General features: G+C 43.5%; 1 pseudogene; it reads left to right on the top strand.

The window, feature by feature from the left end:
• The first annotated feature begins 7,924 nt into the window (after nt 1–7,924).
• Nucleotides 7,925–8,531, top strand: LOC144382037 (large ribosomal subunit protein eL15 pseudogene; annotated as a pseudogene).
• Nucleotides 8,532–26,704: the final 18,173 nt, after the last annotated feature.

Below are 26,704 nucleotides of genomic sequence, written 5' to 3' on the forward strand. Positions count from 1 at the left end.
CTCAAGAAGAGGGAATCTGCCCTTCCTCCGCCTTTTTGTTTTATTCAGGCCCACGGCTGCTTGCCCACATTGGTTTGGGCAGATCTTTATGAGTCTACCGATTCAAATGCTAATCTCTCAGAAACACCCTCACCAGACACACCGGAAATAATGTCCTACCAGCTCTCTGGGCATCCTTATCCCGGCCAAGTCGACGTGTAAAATTAACCATCACGGGAAGCCCTTCACGACCCCGAGATCAAGAGTCGCATGCTCTACTGATTGAGCCGGCCAGGTGTCCTTCTCTCTCTGGAAGGAAGATGTGAAAGTTTAGCACAGTGCCAGGTACATGCAAGGTCTGGGACACAGAGTGGCATCCTTTCTTCATCTTTATAGGATTCTGTAGATTTAAAAATATATTTTAAAATGTAGAGCCGTTGGGCCCTCTCAGTTAAACTCTAAGCATTTTGTGGCCCAGTGGCAACAGGTTTTAAAGTCTCTTTCAACCCTGCACCTTTTGAAAACTGTCAGCTTCCATGAGACTCGTCACCCCAGCCGGTGATGTTAGGGAAGGAGGGTGCACCGTGGTGTAGTACACTCCAAAGGAAAAACACGCACAGGTTGAAAGCCTGACCTTGGCTCTGGTCACGGGAGTTGATGATTCATGAGAACATCCTGTATGGCCCCCCCTTCTAGAGCCACTTGGGGACTCAAACCGTGAGAGAGGACAGCGTGAGGAATCCAGGCAGGTCTTGGAGGCTGTTGTCCCCCCTAGACCTGAGGGTTTTACCAAGGAATCCTTGAGCTCCTTCCAGCTTCCAGCTCGGCCTCCCCCTTGTCGCCTCCAAAAATAGAATTTGGAACTTATTCCCCATGTGACCTAATGCGTGTCACACTCGTGGGCAGGAAGTGAATGCTTTCCTGCCAGGCCCGAGCCGTCCCCAGGAGATGGTCTGGGAAGGAATGCCTTCTCTGTCCTACTTCACGGCAGAATGTCAGCACGCTTATTTTAAGGCTACTTTCTTCGTCCGAAAACACGGCATGCTCTTCAAAACGGCAGCAAAAGAGGTCAGATTGGCTAGATTCGGATGATCCTCGGTGTTTACGCTTCCTAAAGTATGGTCAGCTATTAGTAATCATGCCCTCCATCCCCTTGACCCCTGTTCTGGGCTCTGTGCGGCTCATAAAAACGGTGAGGTCGGCTCATTAGGGAAACACTCATATCCTCTAGACGATCAGAGCAGGCAACAGAATTTGGCTCGTTGACCCAACGTACAGCTGACTGAAGCAGGCAGGCCATGGCTCGAAATGTTTGGCAATAGTAATTTGGGGTTTCCGGGATTTGCAGTAAGAATCGGCCGTCCTCATTTCATTGTGACTGTGTGTCAGGGTGTAAGGATACACGGTGAGCAGGACCCGAGATAGTCTGGAACATCCACGGGTTGGGGAGGAAAGTGACACCCAAGCCCGTCATTAACTGCCTTTGCGTGTTGAGATCTCTCACAATGTCAGGTACTTAGTGTCCCTGAACTGTACACTTACAGATGCTTAATTTTATGTGAGGTATATTTTACTACCAAAACAAACCAAACAAAACTTAAAAAAAAAAACTTTTGAGGAGAAATGACCAAGGCTGTGGAGTCTTTTTTTAAAAATATTTTTATTTGACAGAGAGAGACACAGCGAGAGAGGGAACACAAGCAGGGGGAGTGGGAAAGGGAGAAGCAGGCCTCCCGGAGAGTGGGGAGCCCGATGCGGGGCTCGATCCTAGGACCCTGGGACCATGAACTGCTCCCCCTCTGGCTCTCTTATTCCTGAGGGAGGAGTGAGGACACTGTTTCCCTAGCTATATACCTTAACCCTCCGTATGGACTGAACTGTGTGCCACCCCCCCCATTCATAGGTTGAAGCCCGAACCTCCAATGTGAAGGTATTTGGAGATAGGGCCTTTAGGAGGTAGTTATTTCTAGATGAGGTCATGAGGGTGGGACCCCCACGATGGGATTACTGACCTTTCTTTCTTTCAATTCAATTAGTTAACATATAATGTATTACTGTTTTAGAGGTAGAGGTCAGTGATTCATCAGTCTTATATAATACCCAGTGCTCATTACATCACGTGCCCTCCTTAATGCCTGTCACTCAGTTACCCCATCCCCCACCCCCTCCCCTCCAGCAACCCTCAGTTTGTTTCCTATGATTAAGAATCTTACGGTTTGTCTCCCTCTCTGATTTCGTCTTGTTCTATTTTTCCCTCCCTTCCCCTATGCTCCTCTGTTTTGTTTCTTAAATTCCACATATGAGTGAGCTCCTAGGATAATTGTCTTCCTCTGACTTATTTCACTTAGCATAATACCCTCTAGTTCCATCCACGTTATTGCAAATGGCAAGGTTTCATTTTTTTTTTTTTTTTTTTGATGGCTAAGTAGTTTCCACTGTGTGTGTATCTTCTTTATCCATTCATCTGTCGATGGACATCTGGGCTCTTTCCATAGTTTGGCTATTGTGGACATTGCTGCTATAAACATTGGGGTGTGGGTGCCCCTTTGGATCACTACATTTGTATCTTCAGGGTAAATCCCTAGTAGTGCAATTCTTGGGTTGTAGGGTAGCTCTATTTTCAACTTTTTGAGGAACCTCCATACTGTTTTCCAGAGTGGCTGCACCAGCTTGCATTCCCACCAACAGTGTAGGAGGGTTCCCCTTTCTCTGCATCCTCGCCAACATCTGTTGTTTCTTGACTTGTTAATTTTAGCCATTCTGACCGGTGTGAGGTGGTATCTCGTTGTGGTTTTCTTCCCTGATGCCGAGTGATGTGGAGCATTTTTTCATGTGTCTGTTGGCCATTTGGATGTCTTCTTTGGAGAAATGTCTGTTCATGTCTTCTGCCCATTTCTTGATTGGATTATTTGGGTTTTGGGTATTGAGTTTGATAAGTTCTTTATAGATTTTTGGGCACTAGCCCTTTATCTGATAAGACATTTGCAAATATCTTCTCCCATTCTGTTGGTTGTCTTTTGGTCTTGTGGACTGTGTTTTTTTTGCTGTGCAAAAGCTTTTTATCCTGATGAAGTCCCAATAGTTCATTTTTGCCCTTGCTTCCCTTGCCTTTGGCGATGTTTCTAGGAAGAAGTAGCTATGGCTGAGGTCGAAGAGGCTGCCTGTGTTCTCCTCGAGGATTTTGATGGACTCCTGTCTCACATGTAAGTCTTTCATACAAAAATATGAAATATGTCTTTCACACACAAAAATATGTGTGTGGTGTAAGGAAATGGTCCAGTTTCATTCTTCTGCATGTGGCTGTCCAATTTTCCCAACACCATTTGTTGAAGAGACTGTCTTTTTTCCATTGGACATTCTTTCCTGCTTTGTCGAAGATGAGTTGACCATAGAGTTGAGGGTCCATTTCTGGGCTCTCTATTCTGTTCCATTGATCTATGGGTCTGTTTTTGTGCCAGTACCATACTGTCTTGATGATGACAGCTTTGTAATAGAGCTTGAAGCCCGGAATTGTGATGCCACCAGCTTTGGTTTTCTTTTTCAACATCCATTTGGCTATTCGGGGTCTTTTCTGGTTCCATACAAATTTTAGGACTATTTGTTCCAGCTCTGTGAAAAATGTTGATGGTATCTTGATAGAGATTGCATTGAATGTGTAGATTGCTCTAGGTAGCATAGACATTTTAACAATATTTGTTCTTCCAATCCATGAGCATGGAATGTTTTTCCATTTCTTTGTGTCTTCCTCAATTTCTTTCATGAGTGTTCTATAGTTTTCTGAGTACAGATCCTTTGTCTCTTTTGTTAGGTTTATTCCTAGGTATTTTATGGTTTTCGGTGTAATTATAAATGGGATCAACTCCTTAATTTCTCTTTCTTCAGTCTCATTGTTAGTGTATAGAAATGCAACTGATTTCTGTGCATTGATTTTATATCCTGGCACTTTGCTGAATTCCTGTATGAGTTCTAGCAATTTGGGGGTGGAGTCTTTTGGGTTTTCCACATAGAGTATCATGTCATCTGTGAAGAGTAAGAGTTTAACTTCTTTGCCAATTCGGATGCCCTTTATTTCTTTTTGTTGTCAACAAGGCATCTTTCTTGATTAAAACTCTTCACAGTGTAGGGATAGAAGGACCATACCTCAATATTATAGAAGCCATCTACGACAAGCTCACAGCAAATATCACGCTCAATGGGGAAAAACTGAGAACTTGCCCCCTAAGGTCAGGAACATGTCAGTGATGTCCACTCTCACCACTGTTGTGCAACATAGTACTAGAAGTCCTAGCCTCATCAATCAGACAAGAAAAATGGATTAGTGTCTTTATAAGAAGAGGAAGAGACCAGAGTGTACTCTATTTCTCTGCCATGTGAGGACACAGCAAGTAGGTGGCCATCTACAAGCCAGCAAGATGGCCCTCACCAAGAACAAACCTCCTGGCACCTCGATCTTGTATTTGGAGCCTCCAGAACAGTAAGAAAGGAATGTCTGTTGTTCAAGCCCCCGGTCTGTGGTGTTTTGTTATAACAGCCCGGGATGACGAAGACACCCTCAGAGTACAATGCGTGTTTCACTTGTAGGGATGTCTGCAGACCTGGGTTGTCCTGACCCTCTGCTTCTCAGAGGGAAGGGTGCCTGAAGCACTGGTTGGTACACTTCTTAGAGAGTATGCCCCCCAAAATGCCAAGATAATCACCTCCTACCTTGCTGCCACAGAAGCCCATGGGGAGATCACAGAGAAAACATAGCCACACATACAGACATGACTACATTTTCTCTATTATGAACTTTACAATGTTGTCTTGGCCCTCAAGCTTAGAGAAGGGAAGGAAACTAACTTGGCCTGGTGTCCATATATGGATGTCACTCTCTTTTTGGGGTAATAAAAATGTTCTAAATTTGATTGTGGTGATGGTTGCACGACTCTATGACTAGACAAAAGCCATTGAATTGTACACTCTAATTTTTATTTTTTAGTAATCTCTATGCCCAACGTGAGGCTTGAACTCACAACCCCGAGATCAAGAGTCACATGCTCTTCCAACTGAGCCACCCAGGTGCCCCGAATTGTATACTTTAAATGGATGGATTGTATGGTGTATAAGTTGTATCTCAATAAAGCAGTTTAAGTGAAACCAGTAATTCTATGCTAGAGCCAGTTAAAGGGGAGGAATGAAGAGAGTAATGGGATGGGAGCTAGGGAAGCCTAAGTTACAGACAGACATGCCACACTCAGTGGTTCTTAGCGTGGGGTGGGGGGGTAGCTGGACTGACCCATAGGGGGCATTTGGAAATGTGGGTGTTGGTTGGCTGATTCCGTGACTTGGGAAGTGCCCTTGGCATTGAGGGGGTGAGAGCCAGAGAAGCTAAACATCCTGCAATGCCTACATCAGTCCTGCACACTAAGAATTATCCCAACTACTAGCACCCCATTTCCTACCCCCTCCCTCCAACCAAAAAACTTTGCTCGGGGGAGATTTCTTGACATTAGCATTTATGTATTTTAGTACTTTTCTACACAAGGCTTTGAAAAGCTCTGTTGCATTTTTGCAACCATAGGAATAAATTCACATCAGCTTCCATGCCCTCAGCTTTATGAGGTATAACTAACAAAATTGTAAGATATATATATATATATATATTTTAAGATTTTATTTATTTATTTGACAGAGACATAGCGAGAGAGGGAACACAAGCAGGGGGAGTGGGAGAGGGAGAAGCAGGCTTCCCACTGAGCAGGGAGCCCGATGTGGGGCTCGATCCCAGGACCCCGGGATCATGACCTGAGCCGAAGGCAGATGCTTAACTGACTGAGCCACCCAGGTGCCCCAAAATTCAGGTCATGATCCTAGGGTCCTGGGATTGGCCCCCGCATTGGGCTCCCTGCTCAGTGGGGAGTCTGCTTCTCCCTTTCCCCCCTGCTCATGCTCTCTCTCTAGCTCTCTCTCTCTCAAATGAATAAATACAGTCTTTAAAAAAATATACATCGTGATAATTTGATATATATGTGTGTGTATATATGTATGTGTGTGTGTGTGTGTATACACACATATATGTATATAATGAAAGCATTTCCTCCCATCTAGTTCATTAGGACATCCATCACCATATATAGTTGATAGCACTGTGTTGTATAATTGAAATTCGCTAAGAAAGTAGAACATCTACTTTCATGTCCACATTAGATTCCCAGACCTTATTTATCTTATAGCTGAAAGCTTGTACCCTTTTACTAACATCTCACTATTCCCGCCCCCACCCCCAACCCAGCCTCTGCCAGCCGCTTTTCTACTTTTCTGTTTCTATGAGTTTGACTTTTTTTTTTTTAGATTCCACATATAAGTGATGCCACACAATATTTGTCTTTCTCTGTCTGGCTTATTTCACCCAGCATAATGCCTTCAAGCTCCATCCATGTTGTCACAAATGACAGGATTTCCCTCTTTCTCATGGCTGAAGAATCCTCCATTGTATGTATGTATATGTTACTCTCATCTTCTTTATCCTTGCATCTGCTGATGGACCTTAAGGTTGCTTTCACATCTTGGCAATTGTGAATAATGCTGCAACGAGCACAGGAGTGTAGCTATCTCTTCAATGTCCTGTTTTCATTTCCTTTGGATGTATACCCAGCAGTGGGAGTGCCGATCATATGGTGGTTCTATTTCAGTCTTTTGAGGAATTTCCATACTGTTTTTCTTAGTGGCTGCACCAATTTATATTCCCACAAACGGAGCAGGAAGGTTCCCTTTTACCCGCTTCCTTGCTAAGGCTTGTTGTTGATATCTCTTGTCTTTTGGATGACAGCCATTCTAATAAATGTGACGTGAGATCTCATTGTGGTTTTGCTTTGCATTTCTTTTTTTTTTTTAACTTTATTTTATTTACGTCACCTCTACACCCCACGTGGGGCTCGAACTCATGACCTCGAGATCAAGAGTCACATGCTCTTACGCCTGAGCCAGCCAAGGTGTCCCTGGTTTGCATTTCCCTGATAATGAGTGATGTTGAGCACCTTTTCATGGACCTGTGGGCCACCTGTCTGTCTGTCTCCTTTGGAAAAATGTCTGCAGTTTCTTCTGCCCAGTTTTAAATTGGATTTGTTTGTTTGCCCTTGGAGTTGTGTGAGTTCTTTGTAGCTTTTGGATATTAACCACCTCTTATCAGAGGGATGGCTTGCAATTATTTTTTTTCCCCATTCCATAGGTGGCCTTTCATTTTGCTGGTCATTTCCTTTGCTGTGCAGAACATTTTTAGCGTGATGTAGTCTATTTTTGCTTTCGTTGCCTTAGTTTTTGGTATCCTGCATCCGCTTTTGATTCTTGCACCGGATCAAACTAAGCCAAGAGCTGGTCTGTCCTTAAGCCCAGAGGTCCTCACTTCTGCGGGATCCGTTGGCTCTGGTTTCTTCCTTGGGGTCTCACCCAGGTTTTGTTATTTGTTTAGAGGTTATTTTTAGCCAGCCGGACCAGTTTTGAGGTAAATCTTTTGGGTATTTGCATGGCATTATTTTTTTTAACTGATCATGACTATTTTAAACTGAGTGAATATAAGTTCTAGGGCAGAAACATTTCCTTTTTAAGGCGCCGTTTCTCTGGCAGTTAGAAAAACTAATCCAAAAGATTAGCAAAAATAGCCTCTCATTAAATAGCTTGAATCTGGGGAAATGCAGGCATTTCTTCTGTTCAGTGAACCTCTCTAGGGTGAGAGCAAGAAAGAAGAGAAGCCGAGGATTGCTGCGGACATCTGTGGATAGTGAAGTCCTTACCGGAACCGAGATTTCTTTTGTTTCAAACCAGGAAGCTTACCTTCCTCGGTGATAAACAGTATATACCTGACCCAAAAATACATCACCAAAAATTTAAGTCAAAGCAGTAGTCTGCTGGGGAGAAAAGCTCTTTCCTTTCTATCTGGGGACAGTCATCAGCGCAAAGGTAAGCCAAGATGGGTGCTTACAGGTACGTCCAGGAGCTATGGAGGAAGAAGCAATCGATATTATGCACTTTCTTCTTGGGGTACAGTGCTGGCAGGACCACCAGATCTCTGCCCTCCACAGGCCGCCCCCCCCACGCAACCCGGCCTGATAAAGCGTGCAGACTGCGGTACAAGGGCAAGCAAGGTTATGTCATATACCAGATCCTTGTGTGATGGGGTGGCCGCCCAGTTCCTAAGGGTGCAAGCCTGTCCATCATGGTGCTAACCAGCTCAAGTTTGCCCGAAGCCTACAGTCTGTTCCAGAGGAGCGAGCTGGACGCCACCGTGGGGCTCTGACAGTCTTGAATTCTTACTAGTTTGGTGAAGATTACATGTACAAATTCTTTGAGGTTATCCTCATCGATCCATCCCATAAAGCTATCAGAAGGAATCCTGACACCCAGGGGATCACCAAACCAGTCCACAAGCACAGGGAGATGTGAGGGCTGACATCTGCAGGCCACCAGCACGTGGCCTTGGAAAGCGTCCCAAGTTCCAGCACACCACTGGTGGTTCTCGCGGGGGGGGCGGGGGGTGGTGCGTGGAGAAGAGGCAATCCTCTTCAGCTCCACCGTAGCCACTAGCATGAGTAATGTTTGTGAAATTCTTACCTAAGTAACGATTTAGGACAGGCGTGTCTTCTTAAATGTGTTCTTTAATTTGTCTGTTAAGATGAATTGTCTGGATGTGCCTGGGTGGCTCAGTGGTTTAAGCATCTGCCTTTGGCTCAGGTCATGATCCCAGGGTCCTGGGATCAAGCCCCACATTGGGCTCCCTGCTTAGCGGGGAGTCTGCTTCTGCCCCTCCCCCCGTTCATGTGCTCTCTCTCTCTCTCTCTCTCTCTCGGTCTTAAATAAATAAATAAAATCTTTAAAAATAAAGAAAAATAAAATGAGTTGTCTGCAGATTGTTCCATGAATGGATTGTCAAATAATGAAATTTAAACTGCTATAATGTTTGAAGACTGTAAGTGATGGTGTATCTTGTTTCTAATCAGATGAACCCATTTGTCTTTGCTTTATCTTATTAGGGAGTTTATACATCAGTGTTAAAAATGTTGTTTGCAGGGGGTGGGGGGAGCGCCTGGCTGGCTCAGTAGGTAGAGCATGAGACTCTTGATCTTGGGGTTATGAGTTTGAGCCCCATGTTGGGTGTAGCAATTACTTAAAAAAGTGAAATCTTTAAAACAAATAAAACAAAATGCTGTTTGGTACGATAGATGTGAAATAAATTCTGTAAAAGTGGAATGCAGAAGCTAGCCATGTAGATTTGTTGGTGCATGTGTTGAGACCTACAACTTCACTGGGGTGATGTAATGCTCTTCTGGTTTACTCTGCAATGGCTGTTTTTAGGGGTTTGGTAAGAACAAGCGCATTGCATTGGATTTTGCTTGGAAATGTGAAGAATATCCTAATCTTTTTTCATGATCGTATGCAGGATAATAAAGTTAACGAGGTAGAGCCCACATTTTTAGGTTGAATCCAATATTCCATTTATGTAACTGCTCTTTCTTTTTTCTTTTCTTTCTTTCTTTTTTTTTTTTTTAAAGATTTTATTTATTTATTTGACAGAGAGAGACACAGCGAGAGAGGGAACACAAGCAGGGGGAGTGGGAGAGGGAGAAGCAGGCTCCCGCTGAGGGGGCATCCCGATGCGGGGCTCGAACCCAGGACCCTGGGATCATGACCTGAGCTGAAGGCAGACGCTTAACAACTGAGCCACCCAGGCGCCCCAAGCTTAAATTCATTTAAATACTACTTAATTATAGTTTAAAAGAATAGCTAGGTCTAATAATGTTAAGATTACTTTTTTTTTTAACTTTCTAGCTGGCAGTATGGTTAAAATTAAGGCTAAAAACTAGGGCACCTGGCTGGCTCAGTCAGTGGAGCATGCAACTCTTGATCTCCAGGTCTTGAGTTCAAGCCCCATGTTGGGCGTAGAGCTTAGTTAAAAAAACAACAACAACTAATTTGTGGCCTCATAGTTGCCAATTCCAAGTGCAGATGTGTCCTAAATACTGTACATGTACAAGAGGGCACCGGGAAGGTTTGTTTTATGGCTGAAGTTCAGATCTGGTTATTGGCATGATCATCAGTATTGGTGGTTAAAGAGAAAATTCCACGAGGGGAAGTATGTGCAATAAGTATATTCTGTATAGAAAGACTTAAAAGGTGAAAATAAAAAGCTTATGTAGCTGGTCAACTAACGACATCCAAGTCCCTGCTGGTCTAAGTATGTGGGTTCTCACATTAGGCTGCCTGGGTGGGGGCCCAGCCCCATCCCTTCCAAGCCATGGCCAACTGCGGTGTTGAAGATCAGGGACAACTCACAGATGGGCTTAAAGAAGGTTTACTGAATTTATTTGGACAGTAACTTTGAGGTGTGCTGGGAGACCTGAAAACTGCTTAACATGGCACTTGTGTTCCTTTTTTTGTTTTTTTTAAGATCTTTTATTTATTCATTTGAGAGAGAGAGAGAGCACAAGCGGGGGGAGGGGGCAGAGGGGAGAGGGAGAAGCAGACTCCCCGCTGAGCAAAGAGCCCAAACTGGGGCTCCATCCCAGGACCCCGAGATCATGACCTGAGCCGAAGTCAGACGCTTAACCGACTGAGCCACCCAGGAGCCCCTTTGGCCAAGTTATTAAGTATCCATGCTTTCTGCTTGCTAGAGTTTGGGTCCCTCCATTTTCCTGCTTTGACCAGCTACCTTAGCAAACAGAACTCAACTTTTAATAAACTGTCAGTTCAATCAATCTGTTACTATTTCCATTTTGCCTTTCAAATAAAACAAGAAGTTGGAAGACATTAATTTAAACTGAGCTTTAGGGCGCCTGGGTGGCTCAGTTGGTTAAGTGACTGCCTTTGGCTTGGGTCGTGATCCTGGAGTCCCAGGATCGAGTCCCACATCGGGCTCCCTGCTCAGCAGGGAGTCTGCTTCTCCCTCTGACCCTTCCCCCTCTCATATTCTCTCTCTCTCATTCTCTCTCTCAAATTAAAAAAAATAAAAAAATAAAAAAATAAACTGAGCTTTAGTGTCTGATGGGATTGTTTAGGGCTAAAGGCATGTGTTTAATTTCAGTTTGGGAAGATCAAGACATAAGTATATGCCTTCCTTAACAAATTTTTTTTCCTCCTGCCCACAAAGCATCTTTTCAACTGATCATGATACTCAGATTAATTTGCTTACCAAATTATATTTCCATACATTGTTAGTTAAAATTTTTTATTGAGGTGAAATTTACATAACACAAATTAACTATTTTAAAGTAAACAATTCAGGTGTAATTTAGAACACCCACAATGTTGTGCAAACACCACCTCTATCTATTTCCAAAACATTTTCATCACCCCAAAAGGAAACTTATACCCATTAAGCAGTTGCTCTGCATTCCCCATGGGGTCGCTTATTCTGGATATTTCATATACACGGAATCATGGGATATGTGATTTTTGTGATTGGCTTCTTTCATTTATCATGTTTTCGAGGTTCATCTACATTGTAATATGTATCAGTACTCCATTCTTTTTATTACTGAATAATATTCCTCAGACATATTAGTGGACATACCACAATTTGTTTACCCATTCGGTAAGTTGATGTACATTCGGGTTCTTTCCAGCCAGCCTGATGGGCCCAACTGACTCTCGGGGCCGCTGTGATGGTAGATACCAGCCAGAATCCGTGGTCTTGCAGTGTTGTCTTATTTATGTGGCAGAACAGTCGTCAGACATGATATTCAATGAATGCACATGAACTTCACCGGCGTTCCTAGATCTGGAGTTGGTCAATTAATATCCTTTGGGGACTTTTAATCTCCTAGGATTCATTTTTATATTTGACATTTGGAAAACGTTGTGCTCTTTTTTAACATCAGAGAATAAGGTCATTGTTACTCAGTCAACTCCCTAGTATTTTATTCTCAGCCATGCGGAATATTTGTTTTTTTTGGATCTTTCTCTGATTTCAGTTGCATAAACTGTGTATGCCACTGGTTCTCAAGCTAGACTGGTCATAAGAGTCACTGGAAATACGTAACAGCCATGCAGATGGCCAAGATAGCCCAATTTAGAAAGCCTGGGTAGAATCTGCATCTTTTCATGCACCAAGGTGGTTTGTAGATAAAACTTCGTGAAACAGTTGTATATACAAATGTCTTGACTTAGTAACAATCTTTCAGATTGGATGACGGAAATTTTTTCAACATACCAAGTTGAAAGATATGTTTAAAATAATTCATTAAAGTCCCAAAGAACCCATCACCACAAAATATATGTTAAATGAAAATGGAAGAAATACTTAAAAAAAAATTTTTTTTTTAAAGATTTTATTTATTTATTTGACAGAGACAGAGATAGTGAGAGCAGGAACACAAGCAGGGGGAGAGGAAGAGGGAGAAGCAGGCTTCCCGCTGAGCAGGGAGCCCGATGCGGGGCTCGATCCCAGGACTTTGTGATCACAACCTGAGCCGAAGGCAGGCGCTTAACGACTGAGCCACCCAGGTGCCCCATATTTTAAAATTTTTGATGAAAGTAAGTTTTGTGAAGACAGACTTTATATCTGCCCCCATGTGATTTTTTTTGAACTGAAAAAAATAAGTATAGATTATAACAGGAAGTTATAAAAAAAATGTATGGGGAGGTCCCCTATGCCCTTCATCCAGTTGGGCCCAAGGGAAACATCTTGCATAGTTATGGGACCATATATATTATTATATATAACAAATATTACATATGTACCTATAATATATGACATATATATTACATGTGTGTATAATATATTACAGTAACCAAGGAATTGACATTGATATAATCTACAGAGCTGATTCAGATTTCACCAGTTTAACTCATTTGTGTGTGTGTGTGTGCATGCACATGTGTGTAGTTCAATGCAACTTTATCACGTATGTAGATTCATGTACATACCATCACAATCAAGACAGAATTGTTTCATCACTGCAAGGGTCCCTCGTGTTGTCTTTTTCTTTTCTTTTTTTTAAGATTTTTATTATTTCAGAGAGAGAGCTAGAGAGGGTGAGGGAGAGAGAGAGCACAAGTAGAGTGAAGGGCAGAAGGAGAAGCAGAGTCCCCGCTGAGCGGGGAGCCCGACGCGGGGCTCGATCCCGGTACCCAGAGATCATGACCTGAGCAGAAGGCAGACGCTTAACCGACTGAACCACCCAGGCGCCCCTCTTAAAAATAAAATGTTTTTAAAAATTGTTAAAAAACATCTTTTTGTGTACTTATTTGCTCTCTGTATATCTTTTTTGGGGAAATATCTGTGCATGCCTTTTGTCCATTTTTAAATTAGATTTTTTGTTTGTTTTTAAAGATTCATTTATTTTTTATTCTAGAGAGAGAGAGAGCAGGGGAGGGGCTGAGGGAGAGGGAGAGAGAAGCCTCAAGCAGACTCCCCACTGAGCTTGGAGCCCGACTTGGGGCTCGATCCCAGGACCAGGAGATCATGACCAGAGTTGAAATCAAGACTCAGAGACTTTACTGACTGAGCCACCCAGGTGCCCCCCCCCTTTTTTTTATCATGTAGATTGTTTTTACTGTTGAATTTGGAGAGATATTTATGTATTATACATATTCCATTAAAAATATCTTTATTGCTTTTTCTGATTACAGAGGTAATACATGCTCATTATTTTAAAATCCCAGCACTTCAGAAATATATAATACAGAATGTGAAAATTTTCTCTGTCATCCTAGTACAGATCTGACTGTATTAACTGACCATCAGAGGTTTTTTTCTTATGCATACACTATAGACATACTCGTATAAATACTTTTTATTTTAACCAAATGGGATGGCATGGGAACTGTTTAAAACTTGGTTTCATTTTACAATGTATGGTGGACATCTTTACACATTGACTGGTAGGGACCTGCCTCATGCTTTCAAACATCTGCACAATCATCCAGTTATACACACAAGACTTTTTTTTTTTTTTTTAAAGATTTTATTTATTTATTTGACAGAGAGAGAGAGACAGCGAGAGCAGAAACACAAGCAGGGGGAGTGGGAGAGGGAGAAGCAGGCTTCCCCGCAGAGCAGGGAGCCCGATGTGGGGCTGATCCCAGAACCCTGGGACCATGACCTGAGCCGAAGGCAGACGCTTAACGACTGAGCCACCCAGGCGCCCTACACACAAGACTTTAGAACCGCAATGATAGCATCCACTTGAAAGGCAGGAAAGTTCCCATGGTATTCTACGTTTCATTTATGTTTGGCGTTTATCATCCTGAAGCATATGGTTTTTCAGGATCTAGAAGCCAAGGCGGCTGTCAATCTTAACTGAGCTCCTGCTTTTGACTGAGAAATTAGTAATGTGGACCAATGGCCTCTTAAGTTTTTACGTAGGAAGTCTTCTTAGCCTCTCCCCCAGATTTTTCCTTAGGAGCCTCCCACCCTGGTGTAAATTAAGCTTCGGACAAAAAACAGCTCCAGGTGTCAAGCTACAATCAGCCCTGGGAACAGAGCTTTGGGACCTTGGCTTTGCTGTTTTGTGGAAATGGATCTGATGATCTGCACAAAAGTTCCTGCCTCTCCTTATGACCAGATTAGAAGTCCAAGTCCCAACAGTGCGTCCCAGGCGCTATAACTGCGCTCAGCTCAGTTCTTCCTCCTCTCCTGTCTCCGGCTCACTGATTGCCGCCCCACCGGCCTCCGTGCCCTTCCAGAAGCGGGCACACGGCAGCCCCAGAGCCTTTGTCCCGGGCTCCTTCTTTGAGAGCTCCTCTCCCACACCCTAGCCCAGCCCACACCGCTCACTCCTTCACCCCTCCCTCTTTGCTCCTAGTCACCTTCTTTAATTAAAAAAAGATTTAAAAAAGATTAGGTACTTTATTTAAGTATAGCATATTTGTCAAGGTAGGTCAATGGTATGATTTCCCAGTTTACACACTTTTTTTTTTTTTGAAGATTTATTTATCTATTTATTTTAGAGGGAGAAAGAGTGCAGGGGGGAGGGGCGAGGGAGAGGGAGAAAGTGTCTTAAGCAGACTCCATGCTGAGCATGGAGCCCGATGCAGGGTTCGATCTCATGACCCTGAGATCAGACCTGAGCCAAAATCAAGAGTCCGAGGCTTAACCGACTAAACCACCCAGGCACCCCAGTTTACACACATTTCTTTTATCTGTCTATCTATCTATCATCTATCTATCTATCTATCTATCTATCTATCTATCTATCTATCTACCTATCTATCTATCAGAGACAGAGAGAGCAAGCACAAGCAGGGGGAGTGGCAGGCAGAGGGAGAAGCCGGCTTCCCGCTGAGCAGGGAGTCCGATGCGGGACTTGATCCCAGGACCCTGGGATCATGACCTGAGCCGAAGGCAGACACTTAACCGACTGAGTCACCCAGGCGTCCCTACACACATTTCTAATGGAAAAATTTGGGGAAATGTTTCAGCAATGTAAGGCAAAGCTCTTGAATATCTAGAATACTCATCTTCCTTTATTCTGGGTAACAGAAGGATATAAACTTAAAAACATAAAATAACTTGATAAAAAAAAAAACCTAAAAATATTTTTCTTTGCACAAATTGTCTCCCTTCCCCCCGCTGTAACACCATTTCATCTCTGCAGAGCAGTTAAAAAATCCTCTTATCAGTGGAGAACAAGAGAAGTATGAACGGGGGCCGTGGCTCCTCCCATTAAATAGTAATCTTGCTCACAAGATTCCTTTTCCCACAGCCTTTGTTGGTTTTCTTTTATACCGTGGTGAAATATCCCTCACATAAAAGTTACCATTTTAGCCATTTTGAAATGGTTAAAACACAGAACCTACACTGGGCAACCATTACCACTATCCATCTCCAGAACTTTCCATCCTATAAACAAAACTGAGACTGTCCCCATCAAACATTCACTTCCCCTCCCCCTCCCCCAGCCCCATGCACCCACCACCTCCTTCCTGTCTCTTCCTGTCTCTGGGACTCCAGGGACCTCATAGAGGTGGAATCGCCAAATATTTGTCTTTTTATGACTGGCTTATGTCACTCAGCATCATGTCTTCAAGGTTCATCCATGTTGTAGCAGATGCCAGAATTTCCTTAGCTTTTAAGGATGAATAATATTCTATTATGTGGATGGACCACCTTTTGGTTTATCCGTTCTTCTTTGATGGACACATGGGTTTCTTCCACTTTTTGGGCTCCTGTGAATAATGCCTTACTGTCTTTCACATCATGGAAAACTGTGTTTCCTGAAGGCAGGGATGGTTGTCTGCTTTTCTGGGCTCTACTCTGGGACACACAAAAACATCAGATAATCACACAGACTTCTTGCTAAAGAGAGCCACGGACAGGCATTTCTCCTCTACTCTCTCCCACTAGAAAGAAGTGGCCCACTTGCATTTCACTGTCGTGTTTTCCAAGCTCTTTATATATTCTAGATACGAGTCCTTTGTCAGCAATGGGACTTGCAAATGACTTCCCTGTCAGCGATGTGTCTTTCCATGCTGTTATCAGGGTCTTTTGCAGAGCACATGTTTTAAATTTTAATTAGGTCCAACTTGTCGATTTTCCCTTTTATGGGTATGCGATGATAGGGGTTTTCTCGGTAGTAAAATACACACGATATAAAATTTACCATCCGTGGCATTTGGTACATTCACAATGCTGGGCAACCATCGCTGTGTCTAGTTCTAGAGCATTTTCATCACCCAAAAAAGAACCCCTGTACCCATTCCCTACCTCCCCCCCCCACCCCCGACAGACCCTGCTTTTTATCTCTGTGGATTTGCCAACTCTGGACATTTCAGAGATAAGTGGAATCCTACACTACGTGGCCTTTTGTGTCTGGCTTCTTTCGCTTAGCATGAGGTTTTCAGATGACAGATGTTTTGGTCGGACTCGTGGCTCTGCACTGGTGGTCTGCATTCCTGTTGGGTCGTCAGGCAACAGGCTGGTGTTGTCCGCACCTCCCAGCTCGGCCCCTCCTCTCCCTCCTCCCGCACACCCTCTTCCCAGCTCGCCAGCTCCCATTCTGGCTTTCAGGGCCCCACTGCTCCAGACACGTGGCTCTGTCCTGGCAGCTCCCCAGGGTTCCCGCACTGGCCTCACCTCACGCCTGCTGCCACCACCAAAGCCTGCTTCTCCCTCATCCCCCCGCCTTACCCTCCAACGTACGACCCTTGACATCTCCTTGCCCAAAGCCCACCCCCAGAAATCACTTACAGACGGAGAAAATGGGCTTCAGACCACCTGGGTCGGGTTTTCGTTCACTGGCTAATGCACCTGGGCAGGACGGCTGATGATTGGGGCAGATTGTATCTCCTGTCCCACATGCTTTTCTAGGACCTTGTCACCCCATCAAGAGAAGAAGTGTAAACCCATCCCCTTGGCCTTGGATGCGGGCAAACTTATGACTCACTTGTAGCCAATGTGACATGAATGTCACTCCATGACTTGCAAGGCTGGGTCATAAAAAGCTGTGCGGCTCCTGCCTCGTCCGCTGAACACCGGTGCTTGGAGCTGTGCGTGATCGTGCCGGGGACGGTACATGTGGCCGACATGCTGTGGGGAAGCCCAGAGCCCACGGGGAGGCCACACACAGGCATTCTGGCTGACCACCCCAGCCGGGGTCCCAGCTGGAAACCGGCATCGGTTGCCGAATATGTGAGTGAAGGTGCCTCCACATGATCCTAGCCCCCACCATCCAGTGCCCCCCCACCCCTCCCAGCCTTTGGGTCTTCCCAGCTGAAGCCTCCGACCTCATGGCACGGGGTCAAGCCATCCTTGCTGTGCTCAGTGTTCATGCCTCACCCCCAGAATCCATCGACGTAATAAAATGGTGGTTTTATACCTGTAGGCTTGGGGCTGTTTGTTACACAGCCGTAGTAACTAGAACAATGATAACAATTCTCTCTTGCCAGTTCGACCTGCTTAGTATATCTGAATCTGGCTGCTTCTCCCTGTCCGTCTCCACTTCCACCACCTGAGCTGGGGCCCTTATGTTTTCCCTGCATCAGATTCCAAGCATGTCTTTCTGCCTCTCATCTCGACCCTCCAAGCCTTCCTTCCCTTTCTAAACACAGCCGAGGCCCAGTCACCTCACCCAGTCCTTACCCAAGTAGTGACTCCTAGTCATCTATAATGAAAGTCTGCGGAGATTAGTCACAACATTAGAAGACCCATAATTAAGGGAAACACAACTCACTAAGAAGGAGGTATTTTACCTTACTTTATTCCAGTCTGCTCCAACGCTACCTGGGGAAAAAAAAAGATAAAGAATGTGATAATGCTCAGAGCATTTGATATTTTTGGAAACAGAAAGTAGGTTCTCTACTTGGGAAACATATAAGTACTCTGAGTCTACCCAGCCATGAAAAGTTACCTTAAAACCTTTTCAGGCCCTGAGAATTCCAGGAAGAAAGGTAAAAAAATGATAGATTCTTGAGTTAGGAACTTAATCGCCTATAAGAAAATTAAATATAATTTAGTCCTATATGATTTTTCAAGCACACAGCTGTTCTTAGGTGGGTCTACAACCCAGAACAAGGCCTTGGCCTGGGATGCTGGGTGAGTGAAGCTTGGGTGAGCAGACCTAGGAATTCAGGGTCCTTATTGCCAACCCAACATTTCCTCAAAATTCACCCTTCACCCTTTAAGTGTCAGTAATGGGGTGCTTTCTTTTTGGCAGTTCCTTCCCTTCCTTCCTTCCTTCCTTCCTTCCTTCTTTTTTCTTTTCTTTTCTTTTCTTTTCTTTTCTTTCAAGGATCTCTACCCCCAGCGTGGGGCTAAACTTATGACCCTGAGATCAAGAGTTGCGTGCTCTTCCAACTAAAAGCCAGGCACCCACATCTTATCTTTTCTATTTTTTTTAAAAGTAAGCTCCATGCCCAATGTGGGGCTTGAACTCACAACCCTGAGATCAAGGGTTGCACGCTGTACCAACTGAGCCAGCCGGGTGCCCCTTGGCAAATACATTTAAGAGGCTATTGCTCTTCAGAGGTTGTTTTATTTTTTATTTATTTTTTTTTTTATAATTTTTTTTTTTTAATTTTATTTATTTATTTGACAGAGAGAGACACAGCGAGAGAGGGAACACAAGCAGGGGGAGTGGGAGAGGGAGAAGCAGGCTTCCCGCCGAGCAGGGAGCCGGATGCGGGGCTCGATCCCAGGACCCTGGGATCATGACCTGAGCCGAAGGCAGACGCTTAACGACTGAGCCACCCAGGCGCCCCCAGAGGTTGTTTTAACTGATCCTAGAAGACGAGACTCCATTACGTGCTACCTCTAGTAGCTGTTTTCGGAACTTTAGATCAGGAGGACTTTGTTCTTTGTTGCTTACACAGTATGTGGCCAAGATTACTTTGGAAAATGTAGTAAAGTTTTGTAGTAAACTGCAATGAAAAGGCCTTTTCAAAGTGGGAAAATGGAAATAACTTTTAAAAATGTCTTTTGTCTTTGAACCATGAAGTTTTGCTTTGAATATGGCTCCTTGCCACTGTCATATTTTAGAGCTAAAGTCTCTGGTATAAAGCCTAAAATTCTTATGTTGAAAGGCACTTCCTTCTGTTATTTTATCACCTTCCTGGTTTTGTCTAATCTCGCTCAGATTACAGTCGTATTTCTTGGTCTTTTTAATGTGCGTATTAAAATTTCAAACACAGAGTCTTTGTTCTGCAGTCCTCACTTTTCATGCACTCTTGGACATATTTTGGGACACTTACAAAGAAGAATGTTTTGCTTTAAATATTCTCATGTTTTTAAACCCACTTTGTCAAGTTCGACTTCTAAAATTTTCATGAGTTCTGGTGAGGTATTCTATTTGGAGAGTATTTTGTTTTAATTAAGCCCATCTTAAGAGACGTTTGGTTTTTGCCAAGAATGTGCTTTCTCTCTTAAAAATCAGTTATATTTATAACATTCATAAACTAAGTTATTAGCAAAGGCAAAATTTTAGCTGCCCTCTTGCTGTATCTTCTCAGTTCATGGGAATAAAAGAGAATAGGAACGAGCTACAGCCAAAACATAATGACAGGGGCGCCTGGGTGGCTCAGTTGTTAAGCGTCTGCCTTCGGCTCAGGTCATGGTCCCAGGGTCCTGGGTTCAAGCCCCGCATCAGGCTCCCTGCTCAGCAGGAAGCCCGCTTCTCCCTCTCCCACTCCCCCTGCTTGTGTTCCCTCTCTCGCTGCGTCTCTCTCTGTCAAATAAATAAATAAAATCTTTAAAAAAGAAAACCAAAACATAATGACAAATCAAGATACTATGAACACACATGGACTTTATTTTCAATAATTTGTTTCTTAAATGTTGGGTTTTAAAATTGTTTTGTAAAAAAATGTGTTTTTGTAAAATTTTTCATCTCTGAAAAGAATGCAGAGGGTAATGCTGGGTGTGTTCTATTCATTAATGTGTGTCTGCTCTAACTATGGAGAAAAGCTAGGGTGGAAACTTCAATTTTTCCTTAATCTGATTAAGCTGCATTTAAAAGTTGAACGCTTTTTTCCTGGACATTACAATGCATGTCCATGTAACAGGATATATAGAAAATACAGAAAAACAGACCCAGGAAAATTAAAGTCATCTATGGACCTCTTACCAAAGGGCAACCAATCTGAGTATTTTGGTCTGTTTTCTTGGTAATACTTTATATATGACTTTTTTCTTCTTACGTGGTTAGGATCGTATCGTACATGTATTTTTTTTTTTTTTAAAGATTTTATTTATTTATTTGCAAGAGAGAGAATGAGAAACAGAGAGCACGAGAGGGAGGAGGGTCAGAGGGAGAAGCAGACTCCCCGCTGAGCAGGGAGCCCGATGTGGGACTCGATCCCAGGACTCCAGGATCATGACCTGAGCCGAAGGCAGTCGCTTAACCGGCTGAGCCACCCAGGCGCCCTATACATGTATTTTTTTTAATCCTGATCTTTTACTGTGTCAAAATACACATAACATAAAATTTATCATGTTAACCATTTTTTTTTTTTAAAGATTTTATTTATTTATTTGAGACAGAGAGAATGAGAGAGAGAGAGAGAGCACATGAGAGGGGGGAGGGTCAGAGGGAGAAGCAGACTCCCTGCCGAGCAGGGAGCCTGATGTGGGACTCGATCCTGGGACTCCAGGATCATGACCTGAGCCGAAGGCAGTCGCTTAACCAACTGAGCCACCCAGGCGCCCTCATGTTAACCATTTTTAAAGTGTATAGTTAAGTGGCATTGAGTATGTTTACCACTGCCTGTCTCCAGAACTTTTCCATCTCCCCAAACTGAAGCTCTGTCCCCATGAAACATTGACTCCCCAGTCCCTGGAAACCATCATTCTACTTTCTGTCTGTATGAATTTGTTATCCTGCTTTTATTATTATTTTTTTGAGGTATAATTGACATATAACCTTGTATCAGCTTCGGGGTGCCTGGGTGGCTCATTCGGGTAAGCATGTGACTCTTGATTTTGGCTCAGGTCATGATCTCAGAGTCATAGGATCGAGCCCTCCGTCGGGCTCTGCGTTGAGTGTGGAGCCTGCTTAAAATTCTCTCTCTCTCCCTCTACCCCTCCTCCACCCAACCCTCACTCCCGCATGTGCACTCTCTCTCTCAAAAAAAGCAACCAAAACCCCCCAAAATTGTATCGGTTTCAAGTATACAACATAACAATTCAATATTTGTATGCATTGTGAAGTGATCGTCCCAAGTCTACTTAATATCCATCACCATATGTAGTTACAAAATTTTTTTTCTTGTGATGAGAAATTTTAAGATTTATTCTCTTATTAACTTTTAAATATGCAATACTATTAATTACAGTTGCCATGCTATACGTTCCATCCCCATGACTTATTTATTTTAGAGCTGAAAGTCTGTACCTTTTGACCCCCTTCATCCATTCACCCACTCCCCCACTCCACCTCTGGCAATGACCAGTCCTTTCTCTCAATCTATGAGCTCATTGGTTTTGTTTTGTTTTGTTTGTTTTCAGATTCCACATGTAAGTGAGATCATACCGTTTTTGTCTTGGCTGACTTACTTCGCTTAGCATAATGCCCTCAAGGTCCATACATTTTGTGGCAAATGGCAAGATTTCATTCTTTTTTATGGCTGAATAATAATACTCCATTGTGTGTGTGTGTTGTATTATATATATATATATATATATGTATGTATGTATGTATGATTTTCTTTATCCATTCATTCAATGAACAGGGGGTTGCAGATATATTTTCAAATTAGTGTGTTTGGGGCACCTGGGTGGCTCAGTCAGCTGGGCATCCCATTCTTGATTTTGGCTTAAGTCATGATCTCAGCGGCGTGTGATCGAGCCCCATGTCGCACTCAGCGCGGAGTCTGCTTGTCCCTCTCCCTCTGCTCCTCCCCTCTCCTTTCTCTTTCTCAAATAAATAGATACAAAATTAAAAAAAAAAATTAGTGCCTTTGTTTTCTTTGAATAAATACCCAGAAGTGGGATTGCTGGATCATAGTTTTAATATTTTGAGGAACCTCCATAATGGCTGCACCAATTTATGTTACCGGCAACAGTGCACGAGGGCTCCCTTTTCTCTTCATCCTCATCAACACTTGTTATTGCTTGTTTTTGTTTTTGTTTTTCTTTGATGTCTCAAAACTTAAAGTTTTGAGATTCAAAGTTCTAGGTCCCAAAGAGTTTCATTCCCCCAAAAGGAAACCCTGTCCCCATTAGTGGCCACTCCCCATCCCTCCCTCCCTCCAGTATCTGTCAACCACCAATCCGTGCCTGTCTCTGGGGTTTTGCCTATTCTAGCTGTTTCGTATAAATGGAATCATACAGCAGGTGACCTTTCATGTCTGGCTTCTTTCACTCAGCATCATATTTTCAAGGCTCATCCATGTAGCTTGTATCAGTATTTCATTCCCTTTTATGGCTGAGAAATGTTCCATTGTATATATTATTATATATTAACACATATAATATATAATAACATTATATAATATGCTGCACCTATTATTACATATTAACACATATAATAACATATAGTATGTTGCACATATTACATATTAACATATATAATATATAATAACATTATATTGTATGTTGCACATATTATTACATATTAACACATATAATATATAACAACATATAATATGTTACATATAATTGTTAATATATTGTTATATATTAACAAGATATAATTGTTAATATAATAATTGTTAATAATAATATGTATAATATATAACAAGTTAACATACATATATTATACATATATCACAATTTGTTTATCCATTAATTCATTGATAGGCCTTTGGGCAGTTTCCCTCCTTTTGTAATTATGAATAATGCTATTATGAACATCTGTTTACAAGTAGTTGTTTCAATACCTGTTTTCAGTTCTTTTGGGCATACCATATACCTAGGCATGGAATTGTTGGATCATAGGATAATTCTACGTGCAGTGTTTTGAGGAACTATCAAACTGTTTTCCATGATGGCTGCACCATTTCCATTCCCACCAGCAAGGCATGAGGGTACCAGTTTCCCCCATCTTCATGTGGAGACCATACCTTGAAGTTGGGTGGGGGGCTCTCTGATCCTTGGCCACAGTGGTTCGTCATCCATGATTAGTTTTGATAACCTTCAGCGCTATTTCCCTGCACAATTCCCAGAATGGAATGTTGGCTGAAGAGTAGCCATTGTGATCTGGTAATGACCTTCAATTCTGTTAGCTTGAAAATTCACACAAAAGCTGGAAGGGGCTTTGGGAGAAACATAGTTCAGACTATCTTCTCTTGTCTCTGCTTGAATGCTTACAGCAATAGGGGCTGGACAATCCCATTGTTGGCCAACAGCCTCCTTTCCCTGGGGCAGAAATCCATTTCTTTAGGGATGGGGGTTCAGAGAAGGCTCCCTGGAGGAGGGGAGGTCAGAACTGCACTCTGAGGGTGTTGAGTTGATCAGGGAAGGAAATGGGGGCGGTATGTTCCCAGCAGAGGAAAAGCAAGAGCAACATTTTCCAACCTGGTCCTGTGTACCAGAGCGGTAGCCTCACCAGGGGCCTTGTTGGGCGGGCTCTTAGGTGAATAACCCTGAGAGAGTTTCAGTTACCCCACACAGCCCTGCTTCACCATCTGTCCATCTCTCCAACATCCGGGGGCTTGCCTCTCTGAGCCCCTTCATTACCCCTTGTCTCGGGTTTCCGAGGAGACATTTTGTTTTCAATCCTCCCGGACAGGCGAATGCAACATCTATAATGAAATGTGTCTGTTATTAAACTCTACACCTTAATGAATAACTCTTGCTGAGGTGCATGGAGTGTGAGTGAGGAAGTAAAATGCCCCAGAATTCACAGGAGCTCAGAGCCTCCCGGGGGTTGGGGGGGAGGGATGGAAATGAGCAAACCCTCTGATGACTGAGCTACAAACTGTCCTCACCAAGGAACTTCTCTTTGTGTCCTACTAAGCCACTTCTTGCCTCCAAGGAAGAATACTTGGGAGTTAAGCTGATAAAGAAGTCAGTTCATAGTTGTCATCGATAGTTGAGGACAAGGGTGATATGTAAATAAACAGGTAAAATTTAAATTGTATTGTAGCGACTATGATTGTAATTTCTTCCCCTATGAAATCTACTGTACATAGCAGAACAGGACTATTTGAAAGCTGGTTCCTTTTTCCTTTCTATGTATTTTTTTCTTCCATCTTGACCTTGTGGGGTGTGAATGATCCAAGGGCTGGGTATTTGTTGCCCAAGGAAGAAGCAACTGCAAGAACATCGAAAGATAGGCTTATAGGAGAAAAGTGGCTCCAAGTTAAATAGAACGTGTCCGACGTGCCATCTTCCGGGGAGCCAGAGTTCTATTGGATCTCATGGCCAAGCCCCCACTACCCTACAACCCTTCCCTGGTTCTAGGATTTCCTACCAGAAGGCAGGTTCATGCTGTTTCATCTTCAGACCCAACAAGCAACCATCAGCGTCTGGCGGGTGACTCAGTGGGCAGCTCCCCTTGGCTTCTGGTTATGGGAGATTCAGGGAAGGGCCAGGCGTTGGAAGGACTCCCAGGGAAACCATCTTTTCTCTGTTCTCTTCCTATCCATCTTCTGGTTATTATTAATAATTCATTTTTTTCCCTTTTCATTCTCAATGCACTGGCTGTTCTTTTGGGCCCGGCCGATGCACACTTCACTTTCTTAGATTTCCTCTCATCCTAATCACGAAATCCCTCCAGGCTGGAGCTCCTTCTCAGAAACCTGGCAATTAGAAGTGGAAGCCAGTCTCTTACTAACACTTCATTTGGAGGCCCGTCATAAATAATTAACCTGAAGTTACACTCAGAAAACAAATGGATGGGGTGCAATTAGAGATGCTATGTGGGAGCTTTCTCTCCTGGGATTTCACCCCATTCACAAAACCCAGGAAGCAGATGCCGGCCTTTCCATTAACAGGAATGAGCTGTCCGCTTTCCAACACTCAGGGAGGAAACCACAGCAAGCCACTTTTCTCAGGCACTTGAACTTGAGATTTGTTCACGAAGCCAGCGTCTGAGGTCCAGGACAGCATTTTCTCCCACCAGCACCTCATGGCTCCTGAAGGCTGCAGCTGTCCCCCCCCCCCAAATGACGGGGGTTCTGGAGAAGGATGGTGGTGATGTTTGCACAGTGATGTAAATGGTTAAGACAGTCATTATCATGATATGGTATATTTTACCACACACACACACACAAATATATATATGGGGTGGCTCAGTTGGTTAAGCGGCCGACTTTTGATTTTGGCTCAGGTCATGATCTCAGGGTCCTGGGATCGAGCCCTGTGTCAGGCTCCCCACTCAGCGGGGAGTCTGCTTGAGGATTCTCTCTCTCCCTCTGCCCCTCCCTCTGCTCACATGCTCTCTCTTTCTCTCTCTAAAATAAATAAATAGTGGCGCCTGGGTGGCTCAGTCGTTAAGCGTCTGCCTTCAGCTCAGATCATGATCCCGGGGTCCTGGGATCGAGCCCCATTCGAGCTCCCTGCTCAGCGGAGAGTCTGCTTCTCCCTTTCTCTCTCCCTCTGCCTCTCCCCCTGCTTGTGCTCCGTCTCAAATAAATAAATAAAATCTTAAAAAAAAAAAAATCTTTAAAAGAAATAATTTTTTTAATTAACCATTTTGAAGTGTATAGTTCAGTGTCATTTAGCACAGTTGCAATGTTGCACAGCCATCCCCTCTAACTAGTTCCAGAACATTTTCATCACCCCAAGGGGAACCTCCTACCCATTAAGCAGTCATGCCCTGTTCCCCCATGCCCCTCTCCCCGATCCCTGGCAACCACCAATTTGTTTTCTGTCTCTATGAATTTACTTAGTCTAGATAGTTCATCTAGTCGGAATCATGCAATATGGGGTCTTTTGTGTCTGGCTTCTTTCACAGGGCATAATGTTTTGGGGGGTCATCCAAATCATAGCAGCTGTCAGCGCTTCATTCCTTTTTGTGGCTGAGTAATATTACACGGTATGGATCTGCCACTGTTTGCCTATCCAGTCCTCCGGTGATGGCCACCGGGGATGTTTCTACCTCTGGTTATTGTTGTGCTACTGCGAACGTGTGTGTTCGAGGATTTGTCTGGGCACCTCTGTTGGGAATGTTCGGCTGCTTTTTGCTCTTGGTTTCTTTCTCTCCTAGTCAAGAAGGCTTGCAGCTGGATCAAGAAATTCAAGAGGAAATAAAAAAAAACAACATATAGAGACAAATGAAAATCAAAATACAATGGTCCAAAATCTTTGGGATGCAGTAAAATCTGTTCTAAGAGAGAAGATTATAGCAATACAGGCTTACCGCAAGAAGGAAGAAAA

The sequence above is a fragment of the Halichoerus grypus genome, chromosome 6, assembly GCF_964656455.1.
Source record: "Halichoerus grypus chromosome 6, mHalGry1.hap1.1, whole genome shotgun sequence".
NCBI lineage: Eukaryota > Metazoa > Chordata > Mammalia > Carnivora > Phocidae > Halichoerus > Halichoerus grypus.